Source organism: Moschus berezovskii, chromosome 17 (genome assembly GCF_049115385.1).
Source record: "Moschus berezovskii isolate FMDL1 chromosome 17, NW_MosBer_1.0, whole genome shotgun sequence".
In the NCBI taxonomy this organism is placed as follows: domain Eukaryota; kingdom Metazoa; phylum Chordata; class Mammalia; order Artiodactyla; family Moschidae; genus Moschus; species Moschus berezovskii.
The window spans coordinates 67,652,836-67,666,975 of NC_142476.1; positions in this window are offsets into that span (position 1 = coordinate 67,652,836).

Below are 14,140 nucleotides of genomic sequence, written 5' to 3' on the forward strand. Positions count from 1 at the left end.
TGAGACTGGATCATGAAGAAACAATCTATGTATAACTCAGAAGTCCTGCAGCTGTGTAACAGCATGAGAACTCTGCTTGACAAAGTGGAGAAACCCTCTCATGACTGCTGCAAATCAGAGATCTTAATTTGCAATGGGATTACACCTTCAGTTTTGTTAGAGTGTCTTTCCTGAACAACTTAGAGTTAACTTGGCTACACCACAAGGGAATTGTTTGCTGGTAAGTTTGCTGGTATTTGGTCTATTTGAAGGATAGTCAGACCCACCTTAACTCATTAACTTTTTTTTTTAATTTATTTTATTGGAGGCAAATTACCTTACATTAATATATTGGTTGGTTTTGCCATACATTGACATGAATCCGCCCCGGGTGTACATGTGTTCCCTTTCTTGAGCCCCCCTCCCACCTCCCTCTTCCCCATATCCTCCCTCCAGGTCATCCCCGTGCACCAGCCCCAAGCATCCTGTATCATGCGTCGAACCTGGACTGGTCACTTATGATAATATACATGCTACAATGCCGTTCTCCCCGATCATCCCACCTTCACCCTCTCCCACAGAGTCCCAAAGACTGTTCTATATGCCTATGTCTCTTTTGCAGTCTCGTATACAGGGTTAAGGTTACCATCTTTCTAAATCCCATATATATGCATTAGTATACTGTATTGATGTTTTTCTTTCTGGCTTACTTCACTCTGTATAATTGGCTCTAGTTTCATCCACCTCATTAAAACTGATTCAAATGCATTCTTTTTGATGGCTGAAAAATACTCCATTGTGTATATGTACCAAAGCTTTCCTATCCATTCATCTGCAGATGGACATCTAGGTTGCTTCCATGCCCTGGCTATTATAAACAGTGCTGCAATGAACACTGGAGTACATGTGTCTCTTTCAATTCTGGTTTCCTTGGTGTGTATGCCCAGGAGTGCGATTGCTGGATCATATGGCAGTTCTATTTCCAGTTTTTTGAGGAATCTCCACACTGTTCTCCATAGTGGCTGTACTAGTTTGCATTCCCACCAACAGTGTAAGAAGGTTCCCTTTTCTCATTAACTTTTACATTTGTTGGAACTGCTAGCTTAGGAGCATACAAGTCACAAAAGAAGTTTGGAGGTGCAGGTGACATCAATGGTTGCCAATACCCACTTGGAAAAGCTATCTACCCTCATTTGCAGGAGTCTGACCTCCACAGCTGTCATCATTGCAATCCTTTTCCAGTTGTTCCAAACTCAACTGGGGTCCACGTCTTGGCCCTCTGGTTTTTCAGGGAGCCTGTCCATGCAAGGAATATCCAGTGCAAGGGCTGCTGCAAGCTGTCTTCCTGATTTAGAAGACTCAGGGGAGAAACAAAAGCCATCTATAAAGGTCTTTTAATTTTTAACATAAGCTTCGGCTTGAGCTGTACAGTTATCTCATTGGTCATCTTGATCTGTAGTCCATTCCATTCCTTAAATTCATCAGAGTATAACTGCCACAGCTGTGGAGACTTTGGCACCTGCAGGGTACCCCAAGAGGGGCTCTCCAAACAGATGGTTTTATAGGCAGTGAGCCTAATGGCAAAAATTCAAGATTTGTTTTTCAAATAAGTGCATGTTAAGTGGGAAAAAAATTTTTTTACAATGTCAGTGAACCAGAGAAAGTTTTGTTGGTTAAAAGGAGCCTTATGAAAAATCTATCATACACCTTTGATTTAGAAATATAAAGAGAAACAAATTGACTTAGACTTAAATAAGGGGCAGAAAGACAAGAAAAATGACAGTCTCTAATGAATGTCATACCTATGTTCTGATTAAGGACTCCTTCCAGCTGTAATGTTTGTTTCTAATGAAGAAGTGTTTCTCAGTTTAGAAGCTAACTCCCTGAAATCAATTCGGAGGCCAGAATATGTCTTGGGTTTAGGTCGTGTGTCTGCTCACTTTGCTTTAAATCTCAGAGGGCCATAAAATCAAGTGAAAGCAGGACTGGATTAGAAATCAACAGCTTTGAGCTCTGAACCATATTCTTCTGATACATTGCTTTGAGGTCCTTGATTTCTACTGTTCTTGCTTCGGCTGTCACATGGGTTGGTGGTAGAACCACAGGTTGGTAGAACACTGAACAGGTGCTAAGATCTGAGCTCTGTAGAGATGGGCATCCCAGCCATGACTGTCAGCAGAGATTCAAAAAGGAGAAACATACTACCCCTAGAACGTGTTGGCATGTAAGATATCTCCTCACCCCAACACAGCCATTCTGGCAGCACACAGCCCCCCACCAAAAGTAGTTTCCAATGGTTTCTGAGAATAAGTGGTCACTATGATTTTCTCCCTCTCCTCTACGCAAACATAAATGACTGCTTATTTTACACACAAAGGTTGCTAATGAGAGATTTTGCTGAAAGAAAAAAAAATCAACTTTTTTCATTTTGAAATTTTTATTTAAAAAATAGTATATATTACAGAGTAGAAAAGAAAACTTTGGTGGACTTCAGTGATGATACAGGATACTTCAAAAACTTTTAAATTTTTCTTAGACTTTAGAACTAGATGAAAATCTAGGTTTCAAAGCTGGCTAAATTCCAGGTTTGTACTGCAAGATGCTAAATAAGCAGATATCAGCATTTCTCAACTCTTCACTGCATTCTTAGTACCAGTCTATATTTGCATTTTTAATAGTGAAAAATGTACTAAGCCACATGGCTTGGAGGTGAATTGCTGCACACCTTTTAGCTGGAGGCTATGCAGTGTAGTAGAGAAAGACATTGTATGAAACACAAAGAAACTGGACAGATGGTCTCTGCTGTACCCTAACAGCCAGTTTCCTGGGTCAAGTGTCTTAGTTCCTTTAACTTCTGTTTTCTCATCTCAAATTTAAAAAAGTGACTTTACTGTCCTGCTTACCTCTGAAGTTAAAGAAGAAAAGGTATGGTGGAGGGAGGTCCAAGAGGAAGAGGATCTATGTACACATACAGCTGATTCACTTCGTTTGCAGCAGAAACTAACACAGCATTGTAAAGCAATTACACTCCAATTAAAAAGAATACATTAAATGTTCTCTATGAAATTCTAAAATCATGAATTCTTTTGGGGCTTCCCTGGTGGTCCAGTGGTTAGGCCTTCACCTTCCAGTGCAGAGGGTACAGGTTTGATTCCTGGTCAGGGAGCTATGATTCTATATAGTGAAGAGCCAAACACACACACAAAACAAAAGCAATGTAAAAATTCAATAAAGACAAAGAAATGAATTTAAAAAATAACTATATATCATTCATATATACTGCTGCTGCTAAGTCACTTCAGTCATGTCTGACTCTGCGACCCCACTGACGGCAGCCCGCCAGGCTCCTCTGTCCCTGGGATTCTCCAGGCAAGAATACTGGAGTGGGTTGCCATTTCCTTCTCCAATGCATGAAAGTAAAGATTGAAAGTGAAGTCGCTCAGTCGTGTCCGACTCTTAGCGACTCCATGGACTGTAGCCTACCAGGTTCCTCCATCCGTGGGATTTTCCAAGCTAGAGTACTGGAGTGGGTTGCCATTGCCTTCTCCATACTCATATCTAAAACCCCTCTAAAAAAGCAGCTTTGAGAGATTGACTTACTGATTGAGTCCTCATGATTTTTATAGAAGAGACAGATCCATTCATGGGTGAAATCCTCAGCCAGATTTAGACACTCAAACTGAAGGAATAAGCTTTTAGTAAGTGTATCTTCATGATTCACCCAATGCTTTACTAAGGTAAGATTCCCATCTCCTGTGAGGTCCCCTTTTCTCCATTCAATTCCAGTCACCTCCACAGAGGACCCCATGTCGGAACTGGTCATCCTTTAAGAAGCACAGGTACAATGCTTCCTGAATGTCCCCTTTATATGCCCTGTGATGGGACCCAATGACTGGTATTTGGGTAGACACAACTCAGAGCAGCCTAAAGTAAAGTCTAAAAGTCTTTGACATTCCCTATTTTGTCACCAAAATGCAAACAAGTTTTGCATTTGACTCCACATATATTATGATTCTTTAAACAAAAATTTTTAAATGGAAACAAAATTTTAGTAATCATTATTTTTTCAGCAAAATGAACCATATTTTTTGCTTTAGCTATCTTCTTCTCCCTCTCCCCACAATTTCACCTAACCCAAGAGTATCTTTCTTAAGAAATATTTCCCCAAATTCTCTCTCCTTGAGAGCCTTACAGTTCAATAAGATCTCTTAAAAACAAAATTCTAGAAAATAGTACGGTTAGGTGAGGGAGCAGCCAGTGTAGGAAAATTCTTTTTCATAACCAGCAAGGAGATCAAACCAGTCAGTCCTAAAGGAAATCAGCCCTCAATACACATTGGAAGGACTGATGCTGAAGCTGAAGCTCCAATACTTTGGCCACCTGCTGTGAACAGCTGACTCATTGGAAAAGACCCTGATGGTGGAAAAGATTGAGGGCAGGAAGAGAAGGAGGCAACAGAGGATGAGCTGATTAGATGACATTATCAACTCAATGAACATGAGTTTGAGCAAACTCTGGGAGGCAGTGAAAAAACAGGGAAGCCTGGCATGCTGCCACCCATGGGGTCACTAAGAGTCGGACATGACTGGGCAACTGAACAACAACAAACTCCTCCTTCAGGGAAGGAGAAGCCTTCCCCTCAGGGAAGACTCCAAGCAACTAACGGGATTCCTGGGCAACTCAACTTACAGACCTACAGGCAGCTGTCTATATTTTCAGGGCTACTGGGGAGAGAGCAACCCAGAATGTGGTACTTCATCTCTGAAATATCACTGTCTTCTGAGAAATATGTGTCTGGGTTAGTCCTGCTCAGAGGTGAGGTTCCTGAGTAGAACTTTTTGCTTTTCCACAACTGATTCCTCTGTTCCCCGGGAAGAGACTGTAGCTTTGCCAAATGTACTATGGCTCAGGAGAGGAAGACTAGAAAGTGCTGGGCTCTTCTCTGCCCAGTGTCATCGATGGGAGGAACAACAGCTCCATATCTGACTGATGAGGGGTCGCGTGTAGTAGCCTCACATATAAAACGTGACACATATGCAAAGCAAAGGCAGGCCTCAGTCTCCCACTGAGGGACAGCAGACGGTGTCTGCCTGCACAATCCATCTCCAGGGCATGTGTGAGGGAGGCGGAGTGGAATGGGGTAATGCGAAACATAAAAACGTACAGCTGAAACCCAGAGTCACAACTGCAAACAGCCCTTAACCAGCACCAGGCCTCATCTGCTGGGAGTGTTTGAAGTCTGTAGACAGAGGCCGGTGCCATTCCACTCTAATTTCTCTTGCTGGAGCTCATCAGCTGTGGAATGCAGAGAGACTAAGCCTCTGGCTAGGGCCTGCTGTCAGGAACCAAAACTAGGTCCATGGGACGGGGCAGTACGTGCCCTAGATGACCCAGCTGTCTCCCACCAGCAAGAAATTCAAAAGGGGGCTGGCAGAGGTGCCCACGAGGTGAAGGGCTGTGACTGGGTCTGTTTGTCAGGTGGAGGAAAAGCAAGTCAGGCTGTGAAGATGGAAAACAGAGCCTTATAGAAAAGGGGAAAATGAGGATCTAGAGCAGAGACTTCTCAGAGATGTCCTCTGAGCTCTTGCCCTCAGAAGGGTCCCCAGAGAGAAGAGTGGAAGCTTGGTGTTTCACGGGACGTTCTTCTTTCTCCAGGGTGCTTTCTTGGGAAGGGTTGCACAGTCTGAACACTGTCTTCTGTCCTTTCTGCATTATCAGAACACCAGAAGCTCCAATTACTAAGGGAACCTTAACTAAAATCCCTGATCCATGTCATCCTGGAGTTGCTGGTAATTAATGTTACGGATCAACTCAATCCCCTGTCCTGGACCAGTTCTCCAAACCACAGAGGTTCCTCAATCTCTTCTGCATGAACTCTGGGCATTTCTGGATCTACTCTTCATTCATTTTTCAAGAACTTTCTGGCCCTTCATATAATAACAAAACATTCAGATTTTCTTCTTGCTGTGTTAATTTTGCGTTTATAGGGAGCTCTTTTGTGACTAGAATCAGGAAAATAAACCTACAGACAAATCCTCCAAAAATATATGTCTTATTGCTTTCAAAACATCTAGCCCTTACTTGGCCATCTGCATTATCATGCTGTTAAGGGAGAGATTCTTTAGTTTCCATTCCTTATTTCATTCATTCACCAGTTACATATGGAGATCTATTATGTGTCAGTTTCGTTCTAGTTGAAGATCAATTTCTGCTTAAAAGTAGATTCTTGAAGCGTAGTGTGTTTTTCAACAACCAGAACCTCAGTTTATTTATTATGGGCAATTCTCAGTAAATAATTTGGAAATGTACATGGTCTTGTCAACTACTGACCTCTCAGAGAAAATTTGCTTAGCAAAGATTCCATGTATTTTTAGTCATTCTGTCTAAAACATAAATTACATCCAGAGAAGACAGTTATAGGTTTGTTTCTCTCTGCTTCTCCTCTCTAAATTCAATTTAAAACCTTGGAACTAATTTGAGACACAACCAAAAGAGAACCTTGGAAGGTAGACAGAGGAAAGAAACCTAGTTAGGGACTCCAGCACTGAAGGTAAAACATAACACAGTCCCAATGCCTCTTACAAACTCCCACCCAGCAGAATAAGGTGACCCCGAGCCTGTTTCCTCACAGCTAACCTAGCAAAAAAAGGTGGCTCAAGTAGATTCATTCCTACCTAGGAGGCAAGACCAGCAGCTCTAGCAAGAGATCCCCATTGATGACACATGGCCAGGGGGAACACTGTCCTTTTCGCCAGGACTGGAATTCTCTTCACCTGCCCAGAGATGGTTGACAGCGTATCAAGTGAGAAGCTCACCACAATAATCACTCTGGTTTAAGAAACATTCTATATCTCCTCTGGACTTGAGAATTTCCTTACCATCAAGAGATACTAGGCAGCTAGAAATGACTGCAAAGGGGATTCTGCCATAACAGGCCAATTCGGGAAGCTCCTTATCCCCACAGACCTGAGACTCCCTGCAGCTCCTGCACCTAAGACAACAGGTGACCAGGCAGCATCCGGAAGAGAGAACCTCGGCACAACAGATGTCCTGGACCAGGAAGCCTCTTCTTTCCAATGGACCAAACATCCCCTTACTTTACCACGGTACAGGCAGTCTAGAAAAATTTGTACGTTTCCTAAGCAGCGACCAGTGCCAGTCTCATCTGCACCAGATACACCAAGCAGACCAAATTAGCATGGCAAAGGTTCTAAAATAAGCTTGCCATTGGAACCACAGCCCACAGTGGATCGTGGCCACAAAAGTAGGCCACAATCTGTATGTTGAACCTAAACAGAATCACCCGATTAAAGAAAAGATTTATATATAAGCCACAGTTTTCTGACATGATAGTTTAAATGTCCAGGATACAGTAGGAAATCACTTGTCAGGAAAATCACAACTTGAATGACAAGACACAATTAAATGATGCTGCCATCAGGATGAGAGAAATGTCAGCATTATCTGAGAGGAAGTTTAAAGCAACCATCATAAAAATGCTTTAATACACAATCATAAATTATCTTGAGACAAATGGGAAAAAAACCCAGGAAGTGAGATGAGAAAATAGAAGCTATCATAAATGAACCAGACGTAAATTACGTGAGAAAATACAATAATAGAAATTTTGAAACTTGCTGGATGAGCTCAATAGTAGAATTGAGGTGACAGAGCATAGAATTGGTGAACTTGAACACAAATTAATAAAATTTACCTAGTCTGAACAATAGAGATAAAAGAGACTGGGGAAAAAAATGAACAGAGCCTTAGTGACCCGTGCAAAAATGACAAAAAAGGTCTAATATTGGATATCCTAAAAGGGGAGGAGAACCAGAATGGAACATAAAGAGTATTTGAAGAAATAATGTCTGAAAACTGCCCAGGTTTGGAGAAATACAGAGAGATTGACTGATTCAACAATCTGAGCAAACTCAAAGAAAGCCACACCAAAACAATTTCTGAACAATAAAGACAAAGGAAAAATTTTGAGAGCATTCTGAGAGAAACAGTGTATCACCTATTAGGAAAAAATCATGCCAGTGACAGAAAATTTCTCATCTGAAACCATAGAAACGAGAAGAAAGTGGCACATTTTTCACATGGTGAAAGAAACCCTAACCCTGTCAGGTGAAGATTCTGTGTCCTGGGAAACTGTCCTTCAGAAATGACGAGGGGGATACAGACACTTTCAGGTGAAAGAAAGCTAAAAGATTTCCTCACTAGACCTACTCTAAAAGGGACACAAATGCAAATAAGTCCCACATTTTACCTGAAGAGGGAAAATGTTTGTATCTGTAGGCTGTTCACAAGTCATATGCTCAGCACTTAAAAAAAGGTATTGCAAGAGAAACAACATAAGAACACTGTAAATCAATTAAGACAGAATCCTAAATAGTCAAGTAACCAGTGGGAATGCAAGAAAAGATATCTAGAAGGAAAAAAAAAGGAAACAAATAATAAAATGGCTGACTAAAGCTCTAATATATCAACAATTACTTAAATGTATTGACAAAAAGGCTAAATAGGTTAATTAAGAGGCAAAGATTGGTAAGATGAGTTTAAGGAAAAAAAAAAAAAGGTATACACCAACCCAACCAAAAGCTGTTTATAAGAAACTGACTTTAAATTAAACAATTAGACTAATGTAAAAATATAGAAAAAGATATTCCATGAAAGCACTACTCATAATAAAATGCAAGGATTGTCTTATTAATATTAAAATTGGATAGACGTGACTTCAGCAGAGATATTTACCAGAGGCAAAATAAAAAAAGGAACATTAAGTAATAATTAAAGAATCTATAAACAAGGAAGATACAACTGTTCCAGTGTGTAAACACCAAAAAAAATGAGCTTCAAAATACATAAAGCATATTCTGATAAAGCTGAAAGAAGAAATAGAGGAGTTCTCACTGAGCACTTCAAAACTCACCTGTCAGCTTTAAAAATTTCGTAAACAGAAACCTAAGTAGAGGTGGGAAACCAGAAGGGGGAGCTCTTATGCCCTACCTTGATACCCAAGCCCAACAAGAAGACTCCTTCCCTGGCAGGGTCTCAGCCAATGAAATGCCATGGACTTGTTTGTTTACTACATTCTTCCCAACTTCTTTTTTTTCTAGGTAAAAATGCTCTCCTTCCCTTGTGCTGTGGGGACCTGCACTTGGCTTCCCATGGTTGCAGACCCCAAATTTCAATTTTCTACTGATCCTGAATAAACCTATATTTGTTGGAGAAATATTTGGCACGTGGCTCAGACAGTAAAGAATCCACACTTAATGCAGGAAACCTGGGTCGGAAAGATCCCCTGGAGAAGGGAATGGCTACCCACTCCAGTATTCTTCCCTGAAGAATTCTATGGACAGAGGAGCCTGGCAGGCCACAGTCCATGGGGTTGAAAAGAGTCAGACATGACTGAGCAACTGACACTTTATTTCAGGTCAACATAATAATTTATATAACTACCTCACAGAAAATCAACAAGGATATGAAAGATCTGAACAACACAATCAAGCAACAGGATCTAATTCCTACATATAACCCAATAATAGCTGAATTCACACTTTTTTCCAAATGAGAAGAGTATGTTCACCAAGATATTAATAAATTATATCTTGGGCCATAAAACAAATCTCAACATTTTTAAAATAATTGCAATTATATAAAATATGTTCTTTGAACAGAATGGAATAAATCTAGAAATTGGTAATAGAAAGACAAGAGAAAAATTTCCAAACATTTGGAAATTAAACTTCAGGCTCTTAAGTCATCTGTGGGTTAAAGAGCAGTCTCAAATGCATATTTGAAATATGAAATACGTATTTGAAATATGAAAATACAAATAATGAAATGAAAATGAAAACATGTCATATATTCAGCATATAGGTAAATCTGTCCCAAGAGAGAAATGTATAGCACTAAATGCCTATAGAACAGATATTTCAGTAAAGAGAATATTGACAAGGAAAATAAACACATGGAAAGATAATAACATCAATAGTTATTAAGGAGATGCAGATTAAAACCACAATAATCTATCACTATGCACTCTTTAGATTGGTTAAAAGGAAAAGTGGTGATAACAGAAATATCTCAAATTTAATATAATCTAAGTGCCTTTCTCAAAATATTAGAAAAATAAGAGCAAAAGAAATTAAAAAAAAAACAAACAGAAAGAATAGAGATAAGAGAAATCATCTATCTTTAAAAAAGTAAAACAGAAAAAAATCAATAAAACCAAAAGCTTGTTCTTCAAAAATATTAATAAAGCTGATAAATCTCTAGAAAGACTGATTGGGGTTGGAATGGAGGAAAGAAATGGGAATAAAGGGGAATATTATAATACTGCAGACCCTCCAACCATTAAAAGGATAATAGGGTAATACTATAAAAAGCATTGTAGTCATAAATTTAATACCTTTTAAGAGATTGACCAATTCCTTGAAAAATCACAAACTTAGAAACCTAACCAAGATTAAATAGACATTATAAGCATTCCTATAACCATTAAAGAAATTTAACTCATGATTTAAAAGCTCTACTAAAGGAAACTTCCAGAACAAAATGGTGTTACTAGAGAATTCTTCCAAACTTTTAAAGAATCAACACCAGTTTTGCACACTCTCTTCTAGATATCGGAAGAGAAATGAACATTTACCAACTTATTTTATAAAGTCAGTCTTACAAATATATTTAGAGATAATAGCATCTGTTTCCCCCCTCCAAAAAAAAAAATACCCTACACTGTCTTTCATGGTTTAAAGTGTACATTCATAGGTGAAAAAATAATAATAATAAAGCAAACCCAACTTCAAAGTAGACAATACCTCACACAAAAATTAACTCAGAATGAATTATAGACTTACATGCAAAATGCAAAAATGTAAATTTTTAGGAAAAAAAGCATGAGAGAAAATCTTTAGGATTTAAGGCTAGTCAAATATAATATTTGGAGAAGGAAATGGCAACCCATTCCACTATTCTTGCCTGAGAAATCCCATGGACACATGAGCCTGGTGGGCTACACAGTTCATAGCATCACAAAAGAGTCAGACATGACTTAGCAACTAAACAACAACAAACATAATATTACCTAAACCTGATATCAAAAGCATGATCCATAAAAGTAAAACCTGATAAATTGTACCTCATCAAATTCAAAATTTTGCTTTTAGGAGTATGGAAAAACAAATTTTAAGCTGTGATAAAATATTTGCAAATTTCACATGTGCCAAAAGAATTGTATCTAGAACATATAATGAACTCTCAAAACTCAGCAGTCAAGAAAGAGCAAAAAAAATCAAATTTCAAAAAGGGAAAAAGACATATGACGCAAATATTACAGTAAAGAGAATACTGATAAGGCAAGTAAACACATGGAAGATAATAACATCAATTGCTATCCAGGAGTTGCAGGTTAAAACCCCAGTGAGCTATTTCTATACACTCTTTACACTGGTTAAAAGGAAAAATAGTAAGTGCAGAAAATGCTGTATGTGGGAAAATTAGATAATCCATACATTGCTGGACAGAATATAGAATGATATAGCCACTCTGAAAAATAGTTCAGCCATTTCTTATAAAACTAAGCATATAATTATCAAACAACTCAGCAGTTGCATTTGGTGTATTTATCCCAAAGAAATAGAAAACCTGTATTCATGAAAAAACCTGTACTCAAATATTTAGAGCAGCTTTACTTATAGTAGTCAAAAATAAAGACAACTTATATATTCTTCAGTGGATGGATGGTTAGACAAAATACAGTACATCCATCCATACTATGGAATATTACTCAACAATAAAAAGAGTGTACTCTTGATACACTTAGCAACTGGATAAGCCTCAAGAGAATTATGGTGAGTGAAAAAATAAACCCTCCAAAGTTACCTATTGTATGTTCCATCTATATAATATTTATTAAAAGAAAAATAGAGATGGAGAACAGGTATAGTGAGTGGTTTCCCAAGTAAGTGAGAGGCAGGCAGTTGTGACCATGAAAAACATTGAGGTAATGAGACTCTTTTATGTCATTATAAATATGTGTGATATACATGCCTATGTACCTATACATGTTATAAAATTGTACTGAACTAAATATACACACACAAATGAGCACAACTTATTTATTTTATAACTAATAATTTGTATCTCTTAGTCTCCTTCCCCCATGTTGCCTTTCCCCACCCTTCTCTTCACTGGTAACCACTGCTTTGTTTTCTGGATCTGTGAGTCTGTTTTGATATATTAAATATTTATTCACTTGTTTTATTTTTTAGATTCCACTTATAAGAGAAGGGGGTTCCCTGGTGGCTCAGATGGTAAAGAATCTGCCTGCAATGCAGGAGACCCAGATATGATCCCTGGGTCACAAATATCCCCTGCAGAAGGGAATGGCTACCCACTCCAGTACTCTTCCCTGGAGAATTCCATGGACAGAGGAGCCTGCGGGCTACAGTACAAGGAACCGCAGAGTCAGACACGGCTGAGCAACTAACACTTTCACAATGAGTGAAAACAAACAGTATGTGTCTTTCTCTGTCTGACTTATTTCACTAAGCATAATTCCCTTCATGTCTGGATGTAATATATAGCACAGGAAATATAGCCCATATTTTATAATAACTTTATATGGAGTGTAATCTATAAAATATCATATCACTATGTTGTACAGCTGAGATTAATATAATACTGTCAGTCAGCTATACTTCAATAAAACAAAACAAAAAGGAAACCAAAACAAGCACAGTAAAATTCAGAAAATGTGTAGGAAGAGTATAAAAACCACTCTTAGTTCATGGACCATATCCACAGAGAAGCTTGTTGAAGAGAACTGAGATGATTCTCACTTCCATGAGTACATAAATAAGGCCACATTACTGGGAAGGACTTTAGGTAAGACATCCAAACTAATAGGTCATTGTAAAGGATGGAAGACAACAATGACAACCACAAATTAAGGGAAACGATGGGGAGTGGCTTAGAGGAAACAATTTCTCTCTGCCATTAGTATTGAGCTTGAGGAAATGAGGAATGGCAGGCCAGTTTAGGAGGATTTTTTTTTTAAGGGGTTGAAACAGTGATCCTTAAGAAATTGTTTTAGGTAAAGAGTTTTGTAAAGTTATGCTTTTACATGGTTTTAAGGTAACTTTATATTGTTTTATTATGAGTTTAAATATTTATAGAGGATGAAATTAATGTGTCAGTACTGACATGTGGTCAGCTGACTTCAGTTCAGGAATATCTGCCCCAGGAGCATTTACATGCTAATAAAGGATCATGCATTTTAAATGGTTGTATTTCAATTATGTCTAGGTGTTTTGAGATATTTGGGGTAGGTAGATTGTCAAACTTCCTCTAAAATTTTAATTCACTGAACATTTAAGCTACTAAGTTATATGAGACCTGAATTTATTTATTGTAATTAATTCCTGCCCTTAAATTTAGACTCATTCTTTTTTATTTCTTTTTTATTTTATCTTGACAGTATTTTATTATTTTCTCTCACCTGCCATGCAATTATTTCTTTTGCCTTATCTATTATTATTAACATAAATGGAATCATGCTTGTGCAAGCTTGATTGCCACTCTCTTTTAAAAATGCTTAAGAAAGGACATGATTAGAAAATATAAATTTGGCTTACACAAAACATCTAGAACTTATCTATTTCCATCATAAAATTTAAATCTATCCAAAGAGCCTTTTCTTCAGAATTTACTTCTTTTAGTTTATTTTTTAATTGGAGGAAAATTGCTTTACAATGTTATCTGGGTTTCAGCCATACAACAACATGAATAAGCCATAATTAAAGATAGATCCCCTCCCTGATGAGCCTCCTTCCCCTTCTCCCTAGGTTCATTTTATTTTTTTGACCACTCTGCACAGTATGTGGGATCTTAGTTTCCTGACCAGTAATCAAACCCATGTCCTTTGCATTGGAAACACAGAGTCTTAACCACTGGACATCCAGGGAAGTCCTAGACTCACTCTTTTAAGAAAGGAAAATTTGTTTTTCTAAGTTGTTATTATTGTTCAGCAACTCAGTCGTGTCTTACTCTTTGCGACCCCATGGACTACAGCATGGCAAGCTTTCCTGTCCTTCACTATCTCCCAGAGTTTGCTCAAACTCAGTCCACTGAGTCGAACATCCCATCCAACCATCTC